We start from the raw sequence: 25,007 nt of genomic DNA, 5'->3' as shown, positions 1-25,007 counted from the left end.
GAGAGAAGGAAAGTACTGCTACATGGTGGTGAGCGTGGATAGGGTGGATAGGGGAGAACGCAAAGAGGGGATTGAGGGGCACGGGAATAGGACTAATGCCTTTACAAGGAATTCTTTTGTGGAACATTATGTACATGAAACTGAGCCAACGGCGGGAACGGGTGGGTTGGAGAGAAGCACATCAGCGAGTAGAGAGGGACAGAAAGGAACACAGGAACATGAAGCGGGACAGATAGGAATGTAAAAGAGAATAGAGGCATAGGAACATGATATAGTGGGGAATATAAAGAGAATACAGGGACATAGGAATATAGCAAGGACAGAGAGATATACGGACACAGTAACATAAAGGTATATAGGAACAGAGAACAAATAAAACTTAGGAACAGATAGCGGGAGACACGAGAGAGGAAAGTAGGAACACGAGGGAAACATGGGAACGGGATATAGATGGTCATGGAACGACAAAGAACGTGCGACAAGGAAAACATGAGCACATAGGAACAAATGGAACACAGAAAGTGAGAAGAGGGAAAAAAGGTGAACATCAGAAGTCTGTGCCCTAGGTTTCTCATCCATAAAAGACACAGGGTGTTAAGCTGTTACCTCCTGAACCCTGAAGTCAAATGTCAAAGTTCACAACATTCACCCACCCGATACAATATTGAACTTTGACGTAGAGTACCGTCATTTTGTTTTGACGTCACCTTATTTTCACGTCACAACACGACATTTGTAAAGCGCGTTGAGTTTGTCCAACAGGGGAGGTAAGGCGCTATACACGCAAACTTTTATTATTGTTATTGTTACTGGCGGGAGGGAGAGAGGTATTAGTGTTTTCCGCCGAGCCAGCAAACTATGGCTATATCATGGCAAGCCAGCCAACCTGTAAGCAGATGCCACATACAGAAAAAAAAAAAAAAAAACAGCGTGCCGTGACGAGAACTGAACCCACGACAGTCAATCCTCACTGTATCAGTGACACACCAGACCGCCCCAACACACACATACGAACAAGCCCACCCGCCACAAACCCACCGACGATGTTGATGGGCACGCATACCGTCGTGAGGACGCCGCCCACACGTAGCGGGACCAGGATGCGGGTGGGGGTGAGTGTTGCTGGGGGAGGTAAGGGGATGTGAGACTGTATCCCTCCATAAAGCTTTTCAATTCTCCGGGGATTTTCCTTGGAAACCCACCTGCTCGGATTTCAAAGGCTCGCACCGCGTGCTCCAGAGACTTAGCACATTCACGGGAAACATCTTCGCAAACAGTTTTTGAAGCACGGCTTTGGTCATCAAACAGAGAAATCACAGCCTGCAGCTGACGAGCGCACGGCGACATGCAGCTGTCGACATTACAGCCATACTGTGTTTTAACGACACAACACCACAAAATTGCATTGAAAAACATTATTTCAGAGACTACTGGAGACATTTACTGGATTCATAAAGCTGTCTTCACCAAAGATAATATCAGGGATTTTTTACCGCTGCCACTTAGCATCCATGAGACACAATAATGTATTTTTGTAATGTAGTTAGCAACTGAGAAAGATAAAGTAGAATTTCGAAAATATTGTAGATAGTAAGTGGAGCAATGTAGCTACTGATATTTACTTTTATACTAACTAAATCAACAGTATAATCGTGTGTTATGAAGTAGTATCATGGGATTTTTCTTATGTGGAATATTTTCAGTCTCGTGAATATTATGATGTATCTCCGGGATAATGAACTATATCGGGGATATTGCAGTATTTAATATCTCACGGATACTATCTCTGGGATGTTATGCTGTACTTCGTACTTCAGTGATAATAGAATGTCTCGCGGATATTATAACATATTTAATATCACAGAATACTCTCATGCAGTATCTCTGGCATGTTAAAATGTATCTTGTATATCGGAAATAGTATAACTTGTGGACATCATAACATAATGTAATGCAGTATCTCTGAGATCTTAAAAGGACTTTGTATCACAAGGGTAGTATAATGTCTAGAAGAGAATGTAGCTAGTACGTTGGTCACTTCTCGTGAAAGCGTTGTTGTTGTTGTTGTTGTTGTTGTTGTTGTTGTTGTTGTTGTTGTTGTTGTTGTTGTTGTTGTTAGTCTAGTACATTTTTAGCTGTACATTTTTATGAAAACGTATATAATGGAAAATTATTTTTGCAAGAACTTTTTTTTCTTCTTTTTTGTTTTTTTTTTGTTGTTTTTTTTGTTTTTTGTTGTTGTTTTTTGTTTTTGTTGTTTTTTGTTTTTTTGGACACAAGATCAGATAAGGTGATGCTCACGGCCGATACTGAATAATGTAAGTACGTTGACAAGCTCAGGAACCTGCAGCGATCTTGCTTGCTGATATGGGAAGCAGTCGGCGCTACTGATTTCATTCAGCAATAAATGTCGGCTGGGAATGGCAGGATAAAGAAATAAAGAACTGAATAAATAAAAATAAAAAAAAAACTAACAACATACAGCAGGGTTAAAACGCTCAGTTTGTTCTTAATCTTGGAGTATCTCGCATGTGATTGCAGACACAACCATGTAAACCATGTAAACCACAGAGAAGCAAGTTCCAGCCCTACATTAAAGTTCTTGCCTACCTCGAGCATAACATTGGGAACGAGCGACCAGGAAGCTGAGTTGACTCACAATGGTCAAGGAACATGAGTAGATCGACACCTATCTCCTCGTTTTAAAATCAAAGAACTAGAGTCTTTCAAGAGAGATAGCAATGCTGACAGTTTCTAAAACAAAAAAGTGACAATATTCGAAAATACAGTGGCATTCAATCCTGATAGTCCGACCTTAGCAGTGAAAGTCTAAATATTTAGTGATGAAGCTGTTTGACTGTTCACAACCCACTCCAGTAGCCTCACCTCAACGAACCATGAGTCTACGACAAGAACTGACCAGTTGACCACAAATTGTCGCTCATCCACCCATCACATTGTGCACTAAGCCCTGATACACCAAACTGCATTTACTGACACTGTGGCCGGGTATGTTCATTAGGAACTCAAACAAGCAGATAAAACCCTGACGAAGCTGGAAATGCCAGGTAAAAAGAAAAATTACCCACCCGAAATTTACTGTAAGTTCGCACGCAGGTTCACTACCAGGCCGATACTCGATTTATGCGTATACGATCAGAGGTTGTTTTTGTTTTGTTTTAAATATTACCTCGCCTACTACACCACTGCCTACACCTAACACACACCTGATGCTATTCACTGTCACCTGTTCTCTTCCTCTCTCTCATACACACTGTCACTCATTCCCCTTTCACCTTCGCACTCACTACAATCCTTTTACATCCTCATTCTAACTAACCCATTATATTTTTTCTTTCTTCGGTCTTTTTCTCTTTTTTGCTATATTTGTTCAACTAAAAGAAATAGAGTTAAATGCCTGGTAGTGCACGAACGAGGTTTCATCACAATGGCGATGGGGAGAAGTGGGGGTGGGGGAGTATTTATCTCACTTCTTTCCAGTCTGAAGATCAAGCACAACAATGAAACTCGATGCTGTCTGCGACTGTCACGACTGCACCCACTTAGCTGGCAAGCAGCTTCCATGGCGAGAGACGGGGGAGCGAGTGGCCGCCTGCCCACAGGGCTCTAACGTTCAAACACCGGCAGATCGTTTTAACGTTTGTGTCATCTTTCTCTCGGTGCGTGGGAAAACGCTTTGAATGCGTTTTCAAAAGTAAATCTGCAGAGGTCTTAAAGCGAGGCCCGGGACAGGCCGGGGCGGCCAAAGGATTGTAGACCACGTAGGAAGCAAGTGAGTCTCGGCGAGCCCTGACCTAATACGTCAATATTTGATGGAGAGTGCGACGCTCCTCATCGTCGCCACTGCAATCCTTTTCATTTGAGGACCAGGATTAGTGGCCGAATCTTCGGCTGGGAATCGTGTATAGCAACCGTCTAAAAGACTTTCCTCTCTTTGCTCATCCTCATCCCGCTTTTCTTCTCCTTCTACTTGGGGAAAGGATGGGGTAAGGTCTTCGTGCTAACCGTGTATGTCTTCTTGTAATTTCATTCCATTCTGGGTTTTCTGCCTTCCCTTGCACGTACACGTACAAAATATACACTTGTCAGTCATATCTGAACCTATAAACATTCAAGAAATACTTGACAAGACGTTAACTAAAAGATAAAACACTTCAAGGTTCAACAAACCACAGACGGCCCTCGCTGAATGTTCATTCCTCGAAACTATAAAGACACTTGCTGAAAGTAGAGGCTACTTCCGAGGACGGTAACGATACAGATGACAGATCTGAGGTGAATATCGTTCGTAACGATGTTGTTGACAAACTTTCAAACATGTCGACTTCGAGGTAAAGAGGTGGCTGGTGAAAGTCCAGTACATCCACATTACTTTGTTTTTACAGCCCCGTCTTCTCCAAAACATCAGCGGAGTTTGCCGATTAATAACATCCTTATGTGTCATCATATCCTTTCCTGCTGCAAGTCAACATGTGGCCACGTGGTGATAGACCCTAAGTGGTTCAAACCCTACACCGTGACAAAAACAATGTCCAGCCTCCCTTTTGCTTTAACTTAAACGAAGAAACAACAATGAAATTATAAACATCCTCAGACTCGTCATTAGAGTAGAAGATCAGTACTGAAAAAGATGCTGCGCATGCTCCTCCCAACAAGTCACCTCCCACTCGTGGTGTGGGAGGGTAACCGCGGACCTTCTCTCTTCAAAAGCACTTGGCGCATGCCCCGTGAGGTCGTGACCTTCTGACTATTCACGACGATGTGTCGGAGGGCGAGAGAAGTCTACGGAGCAAGAGTTTGGAGAAGTGGATTTGCCTTTGGTTCATCTGTGGACAACTTTCAGTTCAGTTTCCGTTTTGTGAAAAATGCGAGCGAGTCGGCAAGAGAGCTAATTGACGGAAAATACTGTAATTAGCTTCCGAGACTTACGCAGGGAAGAAAAATTAAAGATCGTAACATATTTCCGGGACCTCATTCCCAGTTGCCTTTAAAGTTACCTGTCTTTTTCTGTCTCTTTCTCTCTCCCCTCTTTCCACCGTATATAATAATTTTCATGCGTTATTGTGCTTGTAGGCACCTTTTGTCCTGAATTAATTATTAATTTCCTAGAACTGAATTTGTTTTTGTTCATATCTTATTTAATGCAATTATGAAACTATGATTCAATCTGTCACTATCAGTCACTAAATCCCCACTCTACCTGTCCAATGACACATGTTGATACATCAACATAATCACAAAAATCATTCTCAGCCTGACGAATCACGTGACTTGTTTAGGGCATCGTCTAGACGCCACCTTGTGCGGAGTGCTGAGGTCAGGTCAGGGTTAAACCTACAGCAGCCCACGCAGAGGACAGACACCCCGGTGGGGCTCGGGTACAGGGGGTGTGTGCGCGGGGCTTAGCACCCAGACGGGGTCTCGGGGTACCCGTGGGTGTTTGCAGTACCTCAGGACCCCAAACAGTTGTGACTGACTTCGCTAACGGCCACCCCGCACTGTCTCAGATACAGCCGCAAACCGACCAGTTGCCCCACACGACACTTACTTCAAAATAATGTTTGCACTTTTAAAATGTAGAGTGGATCAAGGCTATTAATGTAATAATAAACCTCAGATTTTTTTCTGTACTCTTTTAATTACTTTTTTTCAGGCGACTCCATCTATGGCTCCACACACACTCCAATGAATGAGAGTCGTGTCTGCGGTTATATTTTTCCCCTCACTTCTGTCATTCACCTGTTCTGCGTGCTCAAACATCCTGACAAACTTCGTCCTCGTAACCCAAACCTAAATCCCAATCCCTACGCACTTATCAGGCTAACAAGTCTCCACACACACACCCTTTCCTAACCCCAAATAATCAAACCAAAAGTACATTAGAAACAAAATATCCTTTGAATCAGCAACCTTCTCACAAAACGTTAGCTTCCCCCACAGCGAGAAAAGAACTCACAACATGAGGTTGTGCACTTTTATTGCAAACTTCGCACGATGACATTAAATCTGATATGTGTGTCCCCTCCATCCAGTCCTCCTACTCCCAGACTATTGCTACCTGTCGACATTCTCCACTGGCGTGATTCTACCTCGAAATTTTTTAGTGGAACTACCCGGAGACTATGAGGGAACATTCTAACAAACAATACATTGCTGTTCTATGACATTTTAACAGTTAGCTGCCCCCTGGTCAAAGGTCATGTCATCTCCAAGCATTTCTCTGACAGTACGAGTACCGTATAGAGTGAAGGTAGTAATGCTGATAGTGGTGGCTGTTCAATCTCATACATATTCTCATGGCGGGTGTCTTTAGATAACAGTTTGATACTCCAGTCTGTCTTCCTTCTGTTTTCTCACGGTGGGTCTTACGGCCCTAGGGCACGATCACAATCTGATGAACACTGTCGGTGGTTAATGCATCATCATCAGTCCAGACAAGATTACAGAAACTCAGGGTGACTTGGACTATTCGATTGTTGGAGGGGAAAAGAGAGAGTAAAAGCAGAAAAAGATGGAGGAAGAAGGATTTGTGTATTCCAGTTCATGACTGATAATGTTTGGACACAGGACCAGATAAACAGTTTTATTTTGACGCTTCCATCCTGTACGACCTACTGGCTAATAAATAATCTCAATCTGAAGACTGTGTCAGGTTTTTTTGGTTCCCGTGATGTATACACATCGCACCTCTACCCTGCCCCGTTCTCTTACCATGAAATAAACAATTCTTTACTCTCTTGAAAACACTTATTCTTGAACTGTTTACCTTAACTCCACTTCCCCGACAAACAAGAAAAGCGAGGGATGACAGAAAAAATGTTGGAGGATATAAAATTTGGACATTCTTGGGGCGTGGGGTGGACCTCGAAAAACGATTTCGGGGTAGGAGGTGGAATGTCAACGTTCGTAATGACTACAACAAAATAAGAACTCAGGGAATAAATATGGATCAGTATTATTTATGTGGGGTGTGCCACATTCAAAGTTTGCAGCACAATGTAGACCCCAGTTCAAACCAATCTCAGAATGAGGATCGTGTATTCTGTTTGGCCATGGAATTGTGACGAGATGAAGGTGGGTCACAATTTAAAAATAAAATCATTTTACCAGAAAGCTTGTTTCTAGTGGAAAAACCAACCACAGAAAGTAGCTTTCAGGTAAACAGGAACCAATTAACTGATGACAGTAATCACAAAACAATAAGAATAATTTCAAATCAAGTGGCCATGTGCTAAATTGTATTGCACATATTCTTACTGTGGTATTGACGGTTAAGAGTCTGCTTACCATTACTATAAACGTCTAAACTCTATGTTTCGCATGCTCGTGGAATGTTACAAGCGAATGTTACAAGGTAGGCGGTCCGGTGGTGCAACGGTTAGCACCTGTCACCGATACAGTAAAGTTGACTGTTTTGGGTTCAGATCTCGTCTTGGGCACGATGTTCTTTTCCTGTATATGGCATCTGTTTACACGGCTGTTGCCTTGCCGTGATGTAGTTGTGGGTCGGCATAAAACACCAAATCACTGAGAGGTGGCGACTACAGTGGAGTAAAACAAATTAAAAGATGATTACCTCCTTCAACTACTCTTTATCTATTGCCTATATTGTCAACAATCATGACCGCAGCCAATCTCCATTCCTCTACCATAAAAGCATGACTTCCACTGCAAGACCCATCCACCACTTTCCGTGTCGAAAAAAACTAATACTTTGAGAATATACTTCATTCAGTACTATAGCATGAGCACATTTTTTTGCCAGCATTACTATCTAGGTTTTGCGTTTGTATACGGCAAGGTGTTGATGCTGCTGTTGAGCCACCCTGCTAGGGTCTGTCCACTTGTTTCATTAGCAACACCCTCGCCATCCAGTCCCACACTTATCAACGCAGACCACCGCACAATGACAACACATTCGTTGAAGTACTTATTTGCCAGGGTCCCTACAGGCTGGAAAACCGTCGCTCGAACTGGGTCGTCAGAAGCCTCTCGAAAGACCCCGGCAAGACGGCGATAAAAAAAAAGCAAAATAGTCGTCTGCAAAGTTTACAGCCTGCGAAAATGCTTCGCAGACGCCGCTCCGTGGAGCTTTTGAATTTGCCTTTTACATGGGCCCATGCGGTTTCCTCGCCGGCTGCAAAGTAGGTAGGCAAGGGGAGCTCTTTTGTCCCTCCTTGTTGCAGCCCACAAAGGAACCGCGGCGTTTGTATCAAACGGACTATTAAAACGATAAACAAACCCCGCCGACTTCAATGAGAGGCTGCCGCGAGCCGCGTCTTACACGTGGAGGCACCGGGATGAATTGCACGGCGTGTTTGCCCCACAGGAAAAAAAAAAAAGAAAAAAACCCAACGCCAGACGAAGAAATAAAAAATATTTTATAATCCCAGTAAAAAGGCGAGGGGAGGGGACATTGTTTAACTGTGGGGTGGGTTGGTACCCGGCCTGCACTTGGGCGCTAGTTGTGTAAGAAAGGAAAATGCAAGCTGGAAGTGGTGGGATTTGAAATATCTACCCGCCCTCAACCCTCCACCCACAGGTCTTTTTTTTTTAAAGTCGAAGGTCAATCCCTTGTTCGCAACTTGAAAAGTGCTGCTGTCGGTTATTTTTTTCTTTTATCATTTTTTGTTTTTTGGAAGAAGTCTCGATCAAACCCTTGTATGAGCAAGGGTAAGCTTTGAAATGTGGATATCGAGTGAAGGGGATCGTCGATGCAGAGTAGTTATCATACCCACATCCCCGTCTGTATGTGTGCTTCTCAGTCAGCTTGTCTCAACCCAACGATAAGTGCTCGGTCACAACAATTTTAGTGGCATCACTAGTAGTTGCTAATATCACAGATTTTTTTCCAAAAAGACTGACAATGAGGGATCTCTCTCTCTCTCTGATTCCTCCCAGTGACAGCTGTTTTTGAAACTGAGACGCACCACTGTTTAGTTTAAAAAGTTTGTTATTGAGTTTGTCACTTAAACAAATTTGCTCCCTCTTCAATATTTTGCAGACGCTAAATCCCATATTTACTGTCTACAAACCAAAATTACTAAATATTTCAAGTAGCTCGCATGTTCTCGGTTATCCCACGTCCTTCACCAATATCTGCATATCTCACACTCGTTTATATGTCGACCTTTATTGGAGTTAATAAACTTTTAATGTTTGCAACTTAATGTAAAATTTAGCAATAACATACTTCCTCGTAGTTAACATGCCATCAAATTGCTATAATTTCCAAAATATTTCCAATTTTAAATCTTTTTCAATAAACATTCTTCCCTACAATAAAAAGAGAACTGCTGACAGCTGTGAGACGATGAGGCAGCATATGAATAAAGAAACCAAAGATACACATTCCTGTCAACAACAATCTTTACACATTAAGAACCTTATAACCTTTCACCTCGTCTTCCGGAGAACTGCTTTCGTTAACCTCCAATGAGAAATCAAAATGGCACGGATACATATCATACAACATGCAAACAAAATAAATAAATAAATAAAGACCACGTGCACATGCATAATTTAGCGGCTGTCCTGCTTCTTTCACTTTGTGTCGCATGCCAAACAAACATTAAACCGCGCGCGCGTTATCCAAACAGAATCGTTAGCAGCTGTCGACGTTGTCTCCCCTTTTCAAAGCTCATGTCGTCGACGACGAAATGCTGCACCTCCCATCCTTCATCCGACCTGCCGGCCTACCCCTCTCCCTCCCCACCCCCCACTCACACCCTTTACCTGCTTCACCCCACCCCCACCTCCTTTATCGAGAAAACATCTTTATAGGTTTCCTTGTTTGATGAAGCGACCTATCCTTCCCTCAGGATAAGGGCTGATCGTCCGGCAGATAACTCCTTCTCGAAGCAAGTAACACACAACAAACGACAACATTGCAAGACCTGCTGCTTTTTTTTTTCTTCTTCTTCCTTTCTTTCTTTTCTTTGCTAGAGGGCGCTTGGGTGCAAACTCACGCCAGCCACTTTGAACCCGTCACAACAAGGCATGTTCCTTTGTGTCCTCAGTTTGCTGCTTATGTTTATCAAGCTTCTGTTCATTTGATGTTAAACCATTCCGTAAACAATTGTTCTATTTTGGTATTGTTATTTAATTGAATACGTCACAGTAAGAAAGGAGGGAATTGCGATGAGAAACGACTGTGAGGATGGATGGGGATCGGTGAAAGGGGGATGTGGATGGAAAGAATGGCCAAACGCAAGAGAAGTGTTGCCTTTACAGCACAACACAGCCCCACACCGTAAGACGGGCGTGGAGACCGTGATGTGTACGTCTGAAGCACGTAGTCCGCTACAACACGTCACTGCCACGCTCAAACGTTTCTTCTTTGTCCATGGCGGTTATTATTATGGATATTATTATTAACAAATGTAGCGAAAGTTTTGTCCTTATTGTAAAATCGGGTTTTGTCTATTGGAAGTCCAAGAAACACGTGATCTAGCGATGATGCGAATACACGTGATTGCACGTACGATGAACCTACAAGTGAGGGACACGCATGAAATTACCTAGAATGCTCTAGTTCTCCTTAACCATGCAAACACGCAGAATGGATCATGCAAAACACATTCTTAGAGAAGTAAGAGACGACCCCTGGCCGGCCCACCCTCGGCGATCGAGCGCGTCGCGAAGTCTTCGGATGATGAGAAGGAAGGTGTACTCTGGAAGGAGGCTCCAGGATTCGCCTCTCGAAGTCGACAGCGCTGGCAACAAACGACACCGGTGTTTATCAGACAGGAATTCAAATAGCCCGGTGAGAGGACAGGCAGATGGATGATGGCACAGACAGCAAAGCTGCCGCTCGCCGCCAAGGGCAGACGGCCGACAACAGGGAGGCAAAGAAGAAGCGGGGTGGAATGGTAGGTGGGGAGGAGGGAGAGGATTTGATGTTAAAGGGGGGGATAGAGGGTTCGCGTGTGCACGCGCACGCAAGCGGATGGCGAAACACAAACACACCCGGCAATGAGTTTTATTTATTGTCATGCTTGCGTTCCGCTACGAAAGGTTGTAAATTTGCGTGCATGCTCGGCAATCTCTCTCATGTACAGTATGCAAGGCCCCGTCAAGCTTTTTTTTTGTACTTTGTCTTTCCCCACTCTCGTTCCCCCCATCCTCTCCACCCTCCCCCACTCAGTGTAGATGAGTGCTTCCAGTTGTTAAAAGCTCACTTGCCTTCCGTGTGTGCGGTCTAGACTGATGAGTAAGCGGCGTAGTCTGCGATTCCAAGAATCCTGTCAGCTTTAGTCAACTGCTATGTCACAGGATTAAAAGCATCGTTAATCTATTAATGATCTGGCCAACCGACTATCTTGGGGAGCCAAAGGATAGAGAATGGAGAAGACGGGTGCGTTTGTCAAGATTTAAGATTCTTTATTACTCTGTCACCCTCTATTGGGTATTGAAAATATTGACATACATTCTTCATCAGACCGATTGCACAAACACATCGACGTGTTCCTTCTGCGACAAAAACCTAAAGCCATTCTTGAAAATACACGAATGAAGCGGAAAGGAAAAAACCCGAAAGATCCGATAGTAAAAAGAAAAGAGTCACATCAGATGACGACGACGGCCATGATGATGAAGACAACGATATTATAGACATCAAAGGAGTGAAAATTTCTAATAACCCCACCTAACACTTAATAAATAAACTGAAGAGCCGTGGTTATCCTTTTAGTTGCCAACAAGCCCGGTAGGGGGCGCTCTAACAGCTCCGGTGCGCTACGATACGATCTGTACCTCTGTAACGCCCAATAAGGGCACAACGGACAAACGCCCTCCGGCACTTGGCCGACTGATGGAGTCCTTTTTTTAAGAGTACAGACGCAAGAGTGAGCGAAGGACAGCATCTGAATATGACTGCAGTGTGTGGGAGAATCGTCGTCTCATGTTTTATATTGCGCATGAAAGTCATGTTTATGCAATGTGATTTTTAATCACTACGCCTGATCGCATCTATTTTTTTCCTCGCTTGAACTTTATACATTTTCACCACGCACGCACGTCCACGCACATACACACACCCCTTCCATAAATGAATTATTCATGGTGACATGAAGGTTTTTAGATGAAGTTGTTCACTAACTGTTTACCCACAAGACAAAGCTCCGCCATTGCTTCTCTACCTTGCCACCCAGACAAAAATAAATAAAAATAAAGGCCTTAACGATAGCAGACATCTTCAATTTTATCAAATTTTAAACGAATTTCGAGATCAGCAGCAGTCGTTGGCAGCCTCTCTTTCCTGGCGGACGGCGAGAGCGCACGGTACCCGAGGTAGGCACAGACCGTTTATCTTGCACTCAGTCGCTGGTGGCCTGAAGACCTGCCTGGCGTGGTTCAAAGAGGGTGGTGTAAACTCACTTCAATTAAAATCTCGCAGGTCAGTTATCAAACTACTTTTTAAGATGATCATATAATTTGCAAGACGGCAGTTTCTCTGTTCTTCACGTTATAATAAGACCACTACACACCAATAAATCTTTCCTTAAAAATTAAGATTGAAGGAGGACAGGTCATCCCCCTTTATGGAACTTTAAATTAAGGGTACCTGGTACGATGACTCATTAAACCATGGCATGCAGGGTAAACAGTTGGCCAAGAAGTTGAACCCATGTCCACGTTTCAAGTCTCAAAAGTATGGGTTGTGTCAGTTCGTTCCCGAGTGATTTTCTATCATGTTCGCCGTCATGTATTTTCAGCAGCGAATAGTTTACAGAAAAAAAGCTGGCCTTCGCCCGCAGCGATTCTGGAGAGGACCACTCAACATGAGTACACTCGTGCACCTGCGGAATTTCAATATGAGTTGAGATGTACGATGTGCCGGGAGGGGTTTGAACGGCCGCACCTTAGATCACACACTCCAGTAAGTCACTTCGCCATCCAGGTTGTCCCTCAACAGCTGGTAAGTCAAAGGCCCCCGTGAGATGCACAGCAACAAATAAATTTTCCACCGCCACACGCTCAGATATAAACATTTGCAGGATATACTGCCGGTTGAAATCAGCCTCTTTCAAAAGAAAAGACCGAAAAGCATTGAAAGTTGGTTGTCCACAGAGTGAGAAAAACTCGTGAATCTTGTCAGTCAAAGATGTGAGTAACTACTGGGTGGAACTGAGTGAAACGCGGATGTGGAGGAGAATGGCGAGGACAGCTGCTTGCAAAGCTTCGTGTGTCGACATCCCGCCCTACCTTGTGATGGGTAATCCCGACTTAATCTTGAGATTATGTTATTAGCGTTTTATACTCGAGTAGCTGGGGTTGTATTATCAGAACTCTAATCCAGTCTCGTAAACAGGTGTCTCATATAGAGAAATGAATTGTGCCAGAGGAGAGATCTGAACCCTTCATCCTAAATCTTCATAGTCTTGGTGACAAGCACGTCACCTGGACCTGGACGCTCAATCTTGTCTATCAGTAATCTTTAATACTCTCTCGATGGAAACTCCATACCTGACTTTGCTACCTGCCTCCTGATCCAATACACACCTGGGATTCGCACCATCAAGGAAGCTCATTCCTGGCTAAATCGAATTACGGTTCGTCGACATGAGGCTTGAGAGAGTCATGTCAAGTTTTATTTATTTCTCTGTACTTACTTGCCCAGGTCACGATCCTATTGGCACCTACCAGTATTACTGCTGACACGGGACACTCTAAATGCCCTTGTTCGAGGTTTGAACCCAAACAACTTAGGTTCTCGTGCGGTTATTAACTTTGCGAAAGATTTTTTGACGTCCATATACAATCGTGTTCACGAAGATAGAAAATGTATTGGTGGACAAAGCTGTCGTCAAGTTTCTCGTTACTGCCATCTAAACTGAATATTTAAATGTCATCGAAGGACGTCCAAAAACGACAACTGAGGGTGTAGCTCGTCGAAGTCTGACATCTGTGGCGCCACTGACTGACGTACACTGGAAGGTAGTAATTATGATGGGATAGAATAACGTGACGATCAGTAAACAAACAGCGTAAACAAAAGTAAAGACGAGAAAAACAACACAAAAGTTCTCTGGGTCAAGCATGACAACCATCTCCACCGACGGATATTTAATGTCGTGCTGCACGTGCTACACTCGAGCCCTCGCAGGCATCAAATCACATTCGAGGCTCGGTTGTGGAAGCTGCGAAGTCATTATTGTGGTCTGTCAACCTCGTGAGATGACTTCACCTTCCAGGGTAAAACTTGCCTCTGTGAAATCACCTTTATTTCTCCGCAAAGTGGTCGCACGGTTCCACCGAGCTCCACGTGCAGGCAGACGGTGGCGCCATCGCCAGGCGACGTGAACGACGTAACTACGTCTCGACCTCCACATCTGGTCAGCGGAAGTTTCGTACTTCGGGGTGCGGGAGGGAAAGGGAGGGAAGGGGTTTCGTTCCTTGCTCCGTTGGTGATTACGCGGCGAGACCAGGATAGATTTCACATCCGGCTGATGATATCTTAACGTGGCTTTGATCTTCTGATGACTTAATTTCCGGTGCACTTTTTTTTATTTCCATTGTGATTTCCTTTACCCTACCTACCCTACCTCAGCCCCTACAGTCGCTTTTTTGCACCCAGTCAAATGTTTAAAAAACCTAGTGAAGTATGCGCGGTATTTACAGACACACATCATGTATAAATGACTTACAGTCATCGACACGTATAACAACGCGTACAGGTATATGTACACACAAGCGAACGCACGGTGAATGGCTAACAAACTGAACTACAAAGATCTGGGTGAGGCAGCTGAAAGACTAGCAAACACACCCACCCCCAACCTAACACGTGTACAAAGAGAGAAAGCAAAGGAAAGTAAAGTGACATAAGTTTTCCCGAGGAGACTAACCCCAGGCTTACCTTTTCAAGGGAAGTAAAATTGCACCCGATCAAAGAGAATTAAGGTGATAATAGTCTTACCTTGTAAGTGTCAGAGGTGTGTGTGTACGTGTAAAGCTAGAACTTGCAAAGAGAGAAGCCAACCGCATATCACCTGTCAGGAAGGAAAGTCTTCACTAAGCTTGACTTACCTGCACAAAGAGCAAGATCAAAGCGGCCGCTGACATGACGACAACCGGCTTGAGTAGAGCCTTCCAGGTGCAAACAGGTGACAAATCACACCACGGAGGTTGGTGTCCTCTTTAGTCTCGTGTAGCTCTCACACGGGTAGCCAAGGTTGGGAAAAAAAGAATATATTTATTCTCAAACCCACCTCTGCTGCTGCTCGTGTTCCCCGGGTAGTTCAAGGTTTATTTTCTCGTCCAACAGTTCACGAGTCTCACAAACTTTCAAAGTATGTAAGTATCCTGTCTGCTGCTCTCAAACTGCGCTGAGGTGTTAATGAAAGAAGATTCAATGAACTGTTACTACATTCTCTGCCGCTGTGAATCCTCGCCAGGAGCTTTACCGTTAAGTGAAAACACACACAGCAGGTAGTTGTCCGGTAAGTTCCAACCACTTAAACAGTGAACGAGTAGAAACGGGTGGCTCAGCAGCCGCGTACCCTCGTCAAGACAAAGCTCTCGCTGCACTGCGCGCCAGTCGCAATCACACCCCGATCATCAAAGACACCGGCTGCCTGTGACGTCGCGCAGCACGAGAGCCTCGCTCTGTGACGTACACTCCACGTGGGTGGGTGAGTTTGTGGTGGAGTTGGACTGGGGGGGGGGGATGTTTCTCGAGAGTCGACGAGCGCGGAATCAGCTGACAGGCGCGACTCACCAAAGCAGGGTGAGAGGTATGTCAGAAGCAGATAACTCCAACACCAAGTCGTGCGGCGACGAGTTGTTCTGTGTACGTGCGTGTTGTTTGTTTACCGACTCTCCAAACACCCTGTGAGAAACAACAAAACTCAGTCTCCACAAAAACAAGTCCTCGAGTGGTCCAATCAACTAATCCCAGCACAATTTTAACACAATCTGACTTCTTTTTTTCCTGCTGTCATTTATACCCTTCCGACCGCCTCCATGCGGCGAAGTTGTTTGAAACTGACATGAAACAAACACAGCGCCGCACACTTCTTTCCACGCGTGTCTCTTGCATGCGTCTGTCCGAGCATGCACGTGCACACGTGTGTGTGTACGTACACCTGTGAGTAGGAGTACGTGTTTGCGCGTCTCGGCCAACGGCGCAGCAGGTTTGAAGCGGGCGGAGGCGCGCGTGCTGCGTGCGGCAGAAGCAGCAGGGAGTGTGGAGGCCAGCGGGACGCTCAGGCGGCGTGTCAGTATCAGGGGAGTGACTGCCGTGAGTGACAGCATGAATGACGTACGGCCTGCAACAGACAAGCTGTGCGCGCGCAGCCGGGGAACGAGCCTGCAACACGCGCGTGTGTGTGCGTTTTTACCCGTTTTCAGCGTGTGTTTGCCTTTCCGTGAAGCCTTCCCCATCTTTCTCTCTCTCTCACACACACACTCACGCGGTGATAAACCATGCATGCGTACAGAGATAAACAGACAAGACCCTCCAAGCAGATGCTTTCTTGCCGTGTCGTCATCCACATACTCTACCATTTCCTCGTTTCTTTACACTCTGTTAAGTCCGGCTTTGTGCCAGCTTAAGCTTCTTTTATTCTTCTGCGATCATCTTGCATTCAAGGCTTGTTTCTCTTTTTTTTTTTTTTTTTTTTTGATAAACAACACCTGGTGAGCTCGAAACATGTTTTGCAGCAAAGGTCTCGGCGGCATTTACGATCGCTATCCGAGCCACGTCATAATTAAGTTACCTGAGGACGAGAAGTGTCGTTGGCAGGTGTTCGGTGAGCGGAATATTTCATGCGAATCGCTTGTGAGGTCTATGTGAGCACTTTTAAAGCGGTCGGTCTGTCGATGGCCGGTTTTGCGACCTGTTCTGAACTTCCAGGACAGGTTGGTGATGTCACACGAGTAGCACTGACCACCAAGTAAACTTCCAGTAGCACGACTTTCATTTTGTCTGCCATAGAGACTCTTTTGTGCCTGTTATATAAAATATTTTAAACTCTGCTCTCTCTTCAAAAAAGAAATTTAAAGTATTTAAAATAAGTTGATTTTTTTTTTCCACATGGAAATTTCGATAAGAGTAGTCGGATGAAAGAGAAAAGATTATCAAAGAAGCTTTTAGGAAACAGAGGACCAATTATACGAGGAACACACACGAGAAAAGTGCTAAACGACATCGAGAAATGGTTTATAGTTTCATACTTGTTGACATGAGTATACAGACACACTGACGACGGAGACAGGCAGACTCACTGACAAGCGCGCGTGCACACAGACACGTGCAGAGACTCGTGGTGAATAGAGGCAGTGTGTACCTGTAGAGTAATAGATATGTGGATAAGAGATGATAGGGAGCGAGAGAGCGGTCGAGAAGGTAGAAGAAAACAGGAAAAACAATCTCAATAACTTGGATGGCGTCGGCAAGCTCGTAACGTCACGCCTGAGCGCCTCCGGGAGCGACGAGGGAGAGAGCGAGAGCAGCAAAGCTCTGTTTATTTTCTTGCATATAAACACGGCGACAAGCTTGCCACTTTATAACTGGCATCGCTGGGTCTCGCTTTCCCTTGTCCTCCACCCTCACTCCCCCTACCAACAACCTTCTCTCACTTTTTTTGGTTGGGGGTCGCCTAACTGCTTCTCCCCCCAGCGTCGAGTTTTACGATCCTGGCTTTCGTGTGTATACACCAAGGCCTAAGGCGTAGTGTGTGTGTGTTCGTGTGTGTGTGTGAGTGTTTTTTTTTTTTCTAGACACATTGGAGCCCATTTACCCGAGCAAGCACGTAGATTAAAATCAGTCCTAATGGTGGTCGTATGAGTGAGAGAGAGACTTGAAGCTTGATAATTGTAATGTCAGTCACTTGGTCTTATGACATGGGGGGGGGATACTTGAGCATAATATTAACAAAGCACAATACAGAAACCAACCTATAAGAATGAACATTTTCCTTCCATTTGAACTCAAGAATACATCTGTGATCATCAGGTACCAAAACTTTTTGTCCAATCATCTTGGATTTATACACTAAGTGGTGCTACACTGATCTCTCAGAATGCATGTATTTAAGTGTAGTAAGTGTATGTAAATTTAAGTGTAGTCCTGTGTAGTACTATAATTCCAAGTTTGTGTTTAAATCTATCAGCTTTTTGTTTAAGCACATTTTGCTGATTTTGCAGTCCAACAACAGTTTCAGAAACCAATGCAAAAAGATTTCCACAGTTTTGAATCACAGCTAGATGTCATGCTTTCTTCTTTATTATATTTTCGATAATATTTTTTGCCAATTCATTGATAAAAGCGGGCGACATCAAAGTGCTGAATCAATTTCCTTGCTAAACTACTTTTCTCCAACAGGAGATTGAATAGTTGAGAAGTATTGTATCATTATTGTATAATTTTGTTTCCACCAGCATATTTGCCTTTTTTGTCTGCTTCATGTAATTTATAATTTCCTGTATCTGTTATTATTGAATATGGAGGTTTATCACCATTCTTTTCATCTCCCATGAGAAAGAGAGAGAGGGGAGAAAGAAAGAGAGAAGAGGCGAGACTGCTAGAGATGTACAGATATACATGGCCTGAAAGTCGGCCGTCTTCTCGCCCCTCGTCATCAGTAGTCTGGACAGCCGAGCTGCTACCGCCACCTAGGAGAGGGGTGCAGACATCGCGATGTTGACATGGCGCCACCCGCAGGCAGGCTTTTGATGCTGCTGCTGCTGATAAGATTTAGATGTCCTTCAGCTTGCAACCAACTTTCAGATGCATTTGACGGTCCACTGCCGACACAGTCAGTGGCTACAGACTGGCTGTGCTTTCTTCTGTAATTTCTTTTTTTTTTTTTTTAATACACAGAAAATAATTTCCCATTTTCAGTTCTTATAAAATGATTGCACAGAAGGAGTGGAAATAGCCGGCAGCTGTAGACGAAAACTAAAAAGAAAACGTCAATAGGTAACGATCCCAATCATCTCGTGAACTCTGACCTCGCCAACGTGGCAGTGTCTGAGTCCAATCTTTTGCACCTTTTCTTGCGGACTTTACCACCACTTCTTCCTTTACATTCGTAAGCCAAACTACCGCCAACAGTCAAATAATGAGACATCGTTTTTATCGCTGATATTATCTGAAAGGTCTTTCATCACCAGTCGTGTGTAGAAGTGCATGGTACGGAATACGTTTTAATTGCCTTTCATTCCACTTCTCAAAAGGTTGCACAAAGGTTGAAAAGTTGGTCAGACCCCAACACCATCAGCCTTCACATAATTTTGTTTTCTTAGGACAAGAGTGGTTGTGAGATTCAACAATATTAACTCTGTAATGATGTTTTCATCGAAGAAAAAAAGATGCACAAAGTGTTGATCATGTCTTTAGATGCCATGATATTGTTTTTGTTCTGGTAGTAGTGGCTGTGATGGTGTTGCTGGCGGCAACAACTTCAATTCCAGTAAATGTCCCGAGGGACAGGGAGGACATAAAGTGGAAGAGAGAGAAAAAGGAGTGGCTGAGTATAAAAAAAAGGCAAAGAAAGCTGCTTCTTCCAATCACAAAGTGTGACAAAGACTCGTTTTTGCTAACGTTCTTCAACATTTTTACATCATGGCAAAAACAGAGTGTATGAAATGACTTCTTTGTACACCGGCATGAAAGATGGCTAGTGTTGCGAAACGTGTGGAGCCGACTGCTGGCGAGCACTTCAAACGCCAGTCGCTCGATCTTTCAAGGGCCAACGTTTTTAGTGGGCCCATCAGACCGCTCTCTCGTGCTGCCTCGCCACCAATTAGCAGCGATAAAATCGTGCCTATCTGTCCCTCCCTCTCGCAAACCTCCACCATCCTTCAACCCTCTTTTTCTCTCCTCTTTCATGTGCGCGACTCATAGCAGCACAAAATGTAGATGATTCGATAGCGAGCTTTGTCGATGAAGCTAAAATAGGCCGGCAGGGCAACTTTTTTTCCTCCTCCTCTCTTCCTCTCCTCCTTTTTTTTTTTTTTTTTGTCATGCATGCTTCTACAGCTTAGAAAAAAAAGGTGAATGCAGACGAAGCACAAACACCAGTGAACAACAAACTTGACTGGAGGTTTGTATGTCGAAGTACATGCCTTGGCGGCGGGCGACTCGTAAGTCTGTGGGCTGTAAACACCAGACATCAAAGGGCGCAGCGGGACCGCGGTTTGTGTGGGTCTAATTACTCAAAACGCAGTTTGTATACTTTGGCCCAGTAACTGGCTGTCTCATCAAACTGTCACGGGAAACATGCACAAGGACAAAAAGGAGAAACAAATTTTTAGAAGTCGGAGTGGCGAGGGCAGTTAATGCAGTCGCTAAAGTGAGAGAGAGAAGGCTCGATAGTATGTGTGTTGTATACAGTGTGGTGGTATTATGGTGTGCTATATAGTGTGGTGGTGTGTATAGTGTGTTATATACAGTGTGGTAGCATACATAGTGTGTATATAATGTGCTGGTGTATATAATGTGGTATATCGCATGGTGGTGTGTATATTGTAAGGGTTGGCGTACAGTGAAAGGACACATCAGTTCCTCATTTTTCATTTTCTCCTCCTTATCTTTCTCTCGTGTTCCACCATATCGTCTTCTTTCTCCTTTTTTTTATCTTCCCTTCTCCTTTTTTCTTCCTTTTACCCCCTTCTTTCTCCTTCTTCTTTTTTCATTTCCACATCCTTAATATTCCTCCACAGGCTTTTCATTTTTCATCCTTGTTTTCTTGATTTCTTGACTTCCTTCTATCGCTGCCAGAAAACAACAAATTTTCTCGTTTATTACACATCTTTATTCATTCGATTCCCTTTTTCCTTTCCATATTTTACATTTTTGTCCTCGCTTCATCAGCTCTCTCTTTCTATCCCTCTCTCTTTCTATCGTTTTACATCCCTCTATATTCATGATTCCATGTTTCTCGCTAACACTTAGGGAGAAGAGAGGAGCAGAGGAAGAAAAAGGAGCGAGCTATAAATCATAGATTACATAGGATGCAGATCAGAGCGCCAAATTACTTCTTTTTATTCTTTTTCCACAAGAAACTGAAAGTCATTAGACCTCGATATTAAAAACGATCAGGCATTGCCGACTTCACCATTGATTATACAATAACATTTAAAAAAAACACATACAAACTCGGCTTTTTAGCTATGCTATAGATGTTTCCATGCAATCACCACCCACAGGCTGGTATAGTTTGAAATGATCGGTACACACTCTGTCCATTGATAGACAATACTTAGTTTAGAGAGAATACAGTTTGAATTATGTTCCAATATCAACCGCTAAAAGTGATTTATTATAAGAGTCTTGCTATTAGGACATCACATGAGAGGTTTGAATGACATCAGAAGAGGGTTACAATTTAGAAAATAGATGATAATAAAAAGCTATCGGCTCTGAAAGACTACAGCGATCTGTTACAGCAGACATGCCATTACTGCGGTAATTAAATTATCTAGTTTTTCTCAGTCATAAGTTCCGTTTGACCTTTCAGAAAAGTCTTTAAATGGGTAACAAGAAAAATATTCACCTCTTTGCAGACCCTCACACCTTTTAGGCACCACCCCACCCTCACCCCGATGAACAACTAATTCAAACTCTCACTAAAATAACTCAGGTGTGAAAATACCCGCGTTTTGCACGACCTGGTGAGTTAAGCTTTCATCATGAATATTTTTTAAACAGAAACATACCCCTAATCTTTCATCACCAAAATATAATAGCTTTTTATTTATTACTTTACTTTTTCCAGACCCGTGACCGATCCGTGGACCATGGAGGCTGCCTGCACGGGGAGGAAGTCCCTGCCTGGCCACCCACGGAGGAGGTTTTCACAACGAAGTCGCTTGCCACCCGGCAGGTCCAATCGATGGTGCTGGACCGCGGGGACAGCTAATCGCGTCTGAACCACGGGCTATCGGCGGATATCTGGCTTTCAGACCGATTGTTGCAGTGGTGGGAGGGGGAAGCTGATGCATGCCATGTGTCTGGAAGCTGCTGCCAGTGTGGGGAGTGATGATTTATGTGTCAAAACCGCCGCCTTTCCTTCCAGCCCATCAGCCCACCAACAAAGCGCCGGCCGCCTTTGAAGCTATTTAATGCGGAGAGTCGTAATCCGTCGTGTGGTCGTTATAGAGATTGCGTTGTTTCTTTCTTCAAAGTTGTTGTGCCGCTTTTTTTTTATTTATTTATTTTTTCTTTCTCTTTCTCTTTTCGTAAACCCAATCTGCATAATCTGGTGGTGATTAAGTCAGTATCGATGCCAACCATTGCAGCATGATGATGATGATGATGATGATGAACAATCTTCAGAAGTTTTCATTAATAATGTCAATAAACTTGTCCTTCGATTGGTAAACAAGAAACTCTTTCTCTCGTCTGTGTATTTACCCACCAAAAAAAAAAACAAAAAACAAAAAAAAAAACAAGACAGTTTTGTTCCAGTGTTTAGTGGAAAAATAGTTCAACCGTCACTGCTCACCTCTCCCTCATTAGTCATAATGGGTGTGAGGCGGCCAATATCTTGGTGGGGAAGAGACCACGTGTAACACGATCAAAGCCGGACAACACTCAGTTTGGCAGCTCGAGGCCATCAGGCACTGGCTGGCATCAACACTCGTAAAACTCACCCAACTAGGAATATTCGCGCATGCACGCACACCAGACACACACGCCGACAGGCAGCAAGGCGACGAGGCTGACAGGCGTACAGACAGACGAAGGGAGACTATTAAATAAAACTATTAAATTATTAATTTTTGATTTTTCACTTTCGCGCTACTCGAGTACTGATCATTCATAATCGATGAATCCATAACAATCCATTAAACTGATCATACATATTTATGTCCTTCGCTGCATGCTGTATAGTCTCTTCTCTTTTTTTTTTTCCTACACTTTTTTCTTGTTTTCGTTCATTCATTTTTATCACTTATTATAAAAGCTGTCTCTTGCTCTTTGACTCCACCCCCCTCCTTGATGATGTCTTAAGCCGTAAGAAAGAAGGATGAATATAAGGGGAAAAAATGTAAGAAAAAGAAGGATAAACGAAATAAAAACAATAATAAAAACAAAAAAGATAAAATGGCTGAACAATGAATGAAACGAATAAAGAATTTTTTTAAAAAAGAATTCGGTATTTAGTAACAAACGTATGTGACAGTACTTAACAGGATGTAGCTCTCTCGTCTGTTCCCTCCTTTAGTCTAATTTATGAGGGAGGACAAATTACATTAACCGCACTGAAGGACTCCGTTGCACAGAGTGCAGAGACTTGGCTTGCAAACTTGAAGGAGGGCTGGAGGGACGGATGGGAGGACGGCTGAGGGCTCGCCGGCAGCGCGCGGTGCTCAGGCTCGCTACGTCATAAATCACGCGCAAACCGAAGGGACGGTCTGGCTTTATGAATGGGTATGATGATGATATTTTCGATAAAAGTGGTTTTTTATGACTCGGTATCGGCGGCATATTAATTCCAGGAACGGAAATTTTAATTCTCTCTGTTAGCTTAGCAAGCAGTCGGCTTTTATTAGACAAAACTATTTCAGGTCGCGCCTGTACAAACGCAGAGCTGAAGAAAGAAAGAAGAAAGAAAAAAAAAAGAGTGCGGAGTTTAAGGGGTGGGGGTTGAAGGGGAGAGAATTAATGAAATGGTTTTCTGCTTTCTGCAATCACCTTACATCAACAATTCACCATAGGTTCAGTGCTAATATTAATCACAGCGCTCAAGGGGTCTCTATAATGAAGAAATTGTCATTTTTTTGTCAAGTTGAAAAATGTTAATAAGGAATAATGCAAACATAGAATTTGATTAAAGCAATGCCGCCTTATGGCCCAAGAGACAAAAATGTTTTATGTTTTGGTAGCTAATCACAGACAATATTGAGTCTCTCTCTCGCGCGCCCTCCTCCTTCCTCCTCCCATCTCACCACCTCTTCTTTGTCTTTGTCAGTCTTTATTTGTGTGTGTGTCTTTTTCTTCAGTCCTTTCCTAAAGTGAGTGGATATTTTTTGTTTGTTTTGTTTTGTTTTTTTTTTTGTTTTGTTTTTTGTTTGTTTGTTTTGTTTGTTTTTTTGGGTTTTTTTTTTTTATTCATAGTCTCTTTGTCTCTCTGTATGCTTGAATATCTTAATTTCTCACGCTCTCCTCAGAGTCTGTCATGTTTAGGGTTAGGGTGCAAACAACGAAGTAAAAGGAAGTGTGGAGGATTTTTTCAAAAAAAGGGGGCTTGACACACCTGCACATAGTAACACAGACACACCTGTACAAAGACACGTGCATGTAGTCACGTATGTCGACAAACAAAAATCACAAATACACATCGTAAAAAAGCTCGTGCAGGTGGCACACTCACTGTTATACTGTGTATATATTCCACACAGTCCTAGCTTTCCCATTGTATGACACACATACCCACACACTTTCTCTGATCATAACCCACACACACACACACATCATAACACACACACGTACACGCGTGCACGCCCACCACACGGCTTGCCGCCCTCCCTAGCCGCTCCCCAGTAGCGGAGTAGCATTACATCTGAAGATCAAAGCAACACAGGAAAGTGTTCCTTCTCAGTCTTTAATTTCCTTGTGATTTAAAGTCCGCAGTTTACGACCTCGCCAGGCAATGGCGTGAAAGAAAAGGCTGGAAGTAAAAGCGAAGTGGAAGGACTGCAAGCTCAATGGCGGCTCTCTGTGTTCCAGCGCCGGTGGTTCGCGCCTGGCACCGCCCTCCTCCTTCTGGAGGATAATGAAGGTAGGCAGGAGTAGCCGGCTTTATGGTATCATTTTGCCTATCTCCTCATTTTACAGTTTGCTGGGGTCGATAGGGGCCTCCAGCCAATAAAGTTGCCGGGGTCCCTAAAGAAAGGGTCTTGCTGCATCCACGCGGGGACAAAAGCTATCCCATCAGCCTCAGCAGGTACCGGGCATTGTCCTCATCAAGCCTTACCCACCCAACCGTTACTTTCTGAAAGTCTGCCACCAGTCTCCGGATGTACTAATGACA

At 43.8% G+C, this 25,007-nt stretch overlaps 1 protein-coding gene across 1 annotated transcript in view; it reads right to left on the bottom strand.

Moving 5' to 3' along the window:
• Positions 1 to 16,575, bottom strand: part of LOC112561184 (tumor necrosis factor receptor superfamily member 16-like) — a 33,822-nt gene extending 17,247 nt beyond the window's left edge. Inside the window, exon 1 of the mRNA XM_025233542.1 lies at positions 15,052 to 16,575. The gene's annotated coding sequence lies outside the window, so the exon portion shown is untranslated. The remainder of the gene's footprint in view (positions 1 to 15,051) is intronic.
• Positions 16,576 to 25,007: the final 8,432 nt, after the last annotated feature.

This window comes from Pomacea canaliculata, linkage group LG1 (assembly GCF_003073045.1).
Source record: "Pomacea canaliculata isolate SZHN2017 linkage group LG1, ASM307304v1, whole genome shotgun sequence".
NCBI classification, from domain to species: Eukaryota; Metazoa; Mollusca; class Gastropoda; order Architaenioglossa; family Ampullariidae; genus Pomacea; species Pomacea canaliculata.
Note: the sequence above shows the minus strand (reverse complement) of the source record. Positions and strands in the feature narration are given on the sequence as shown.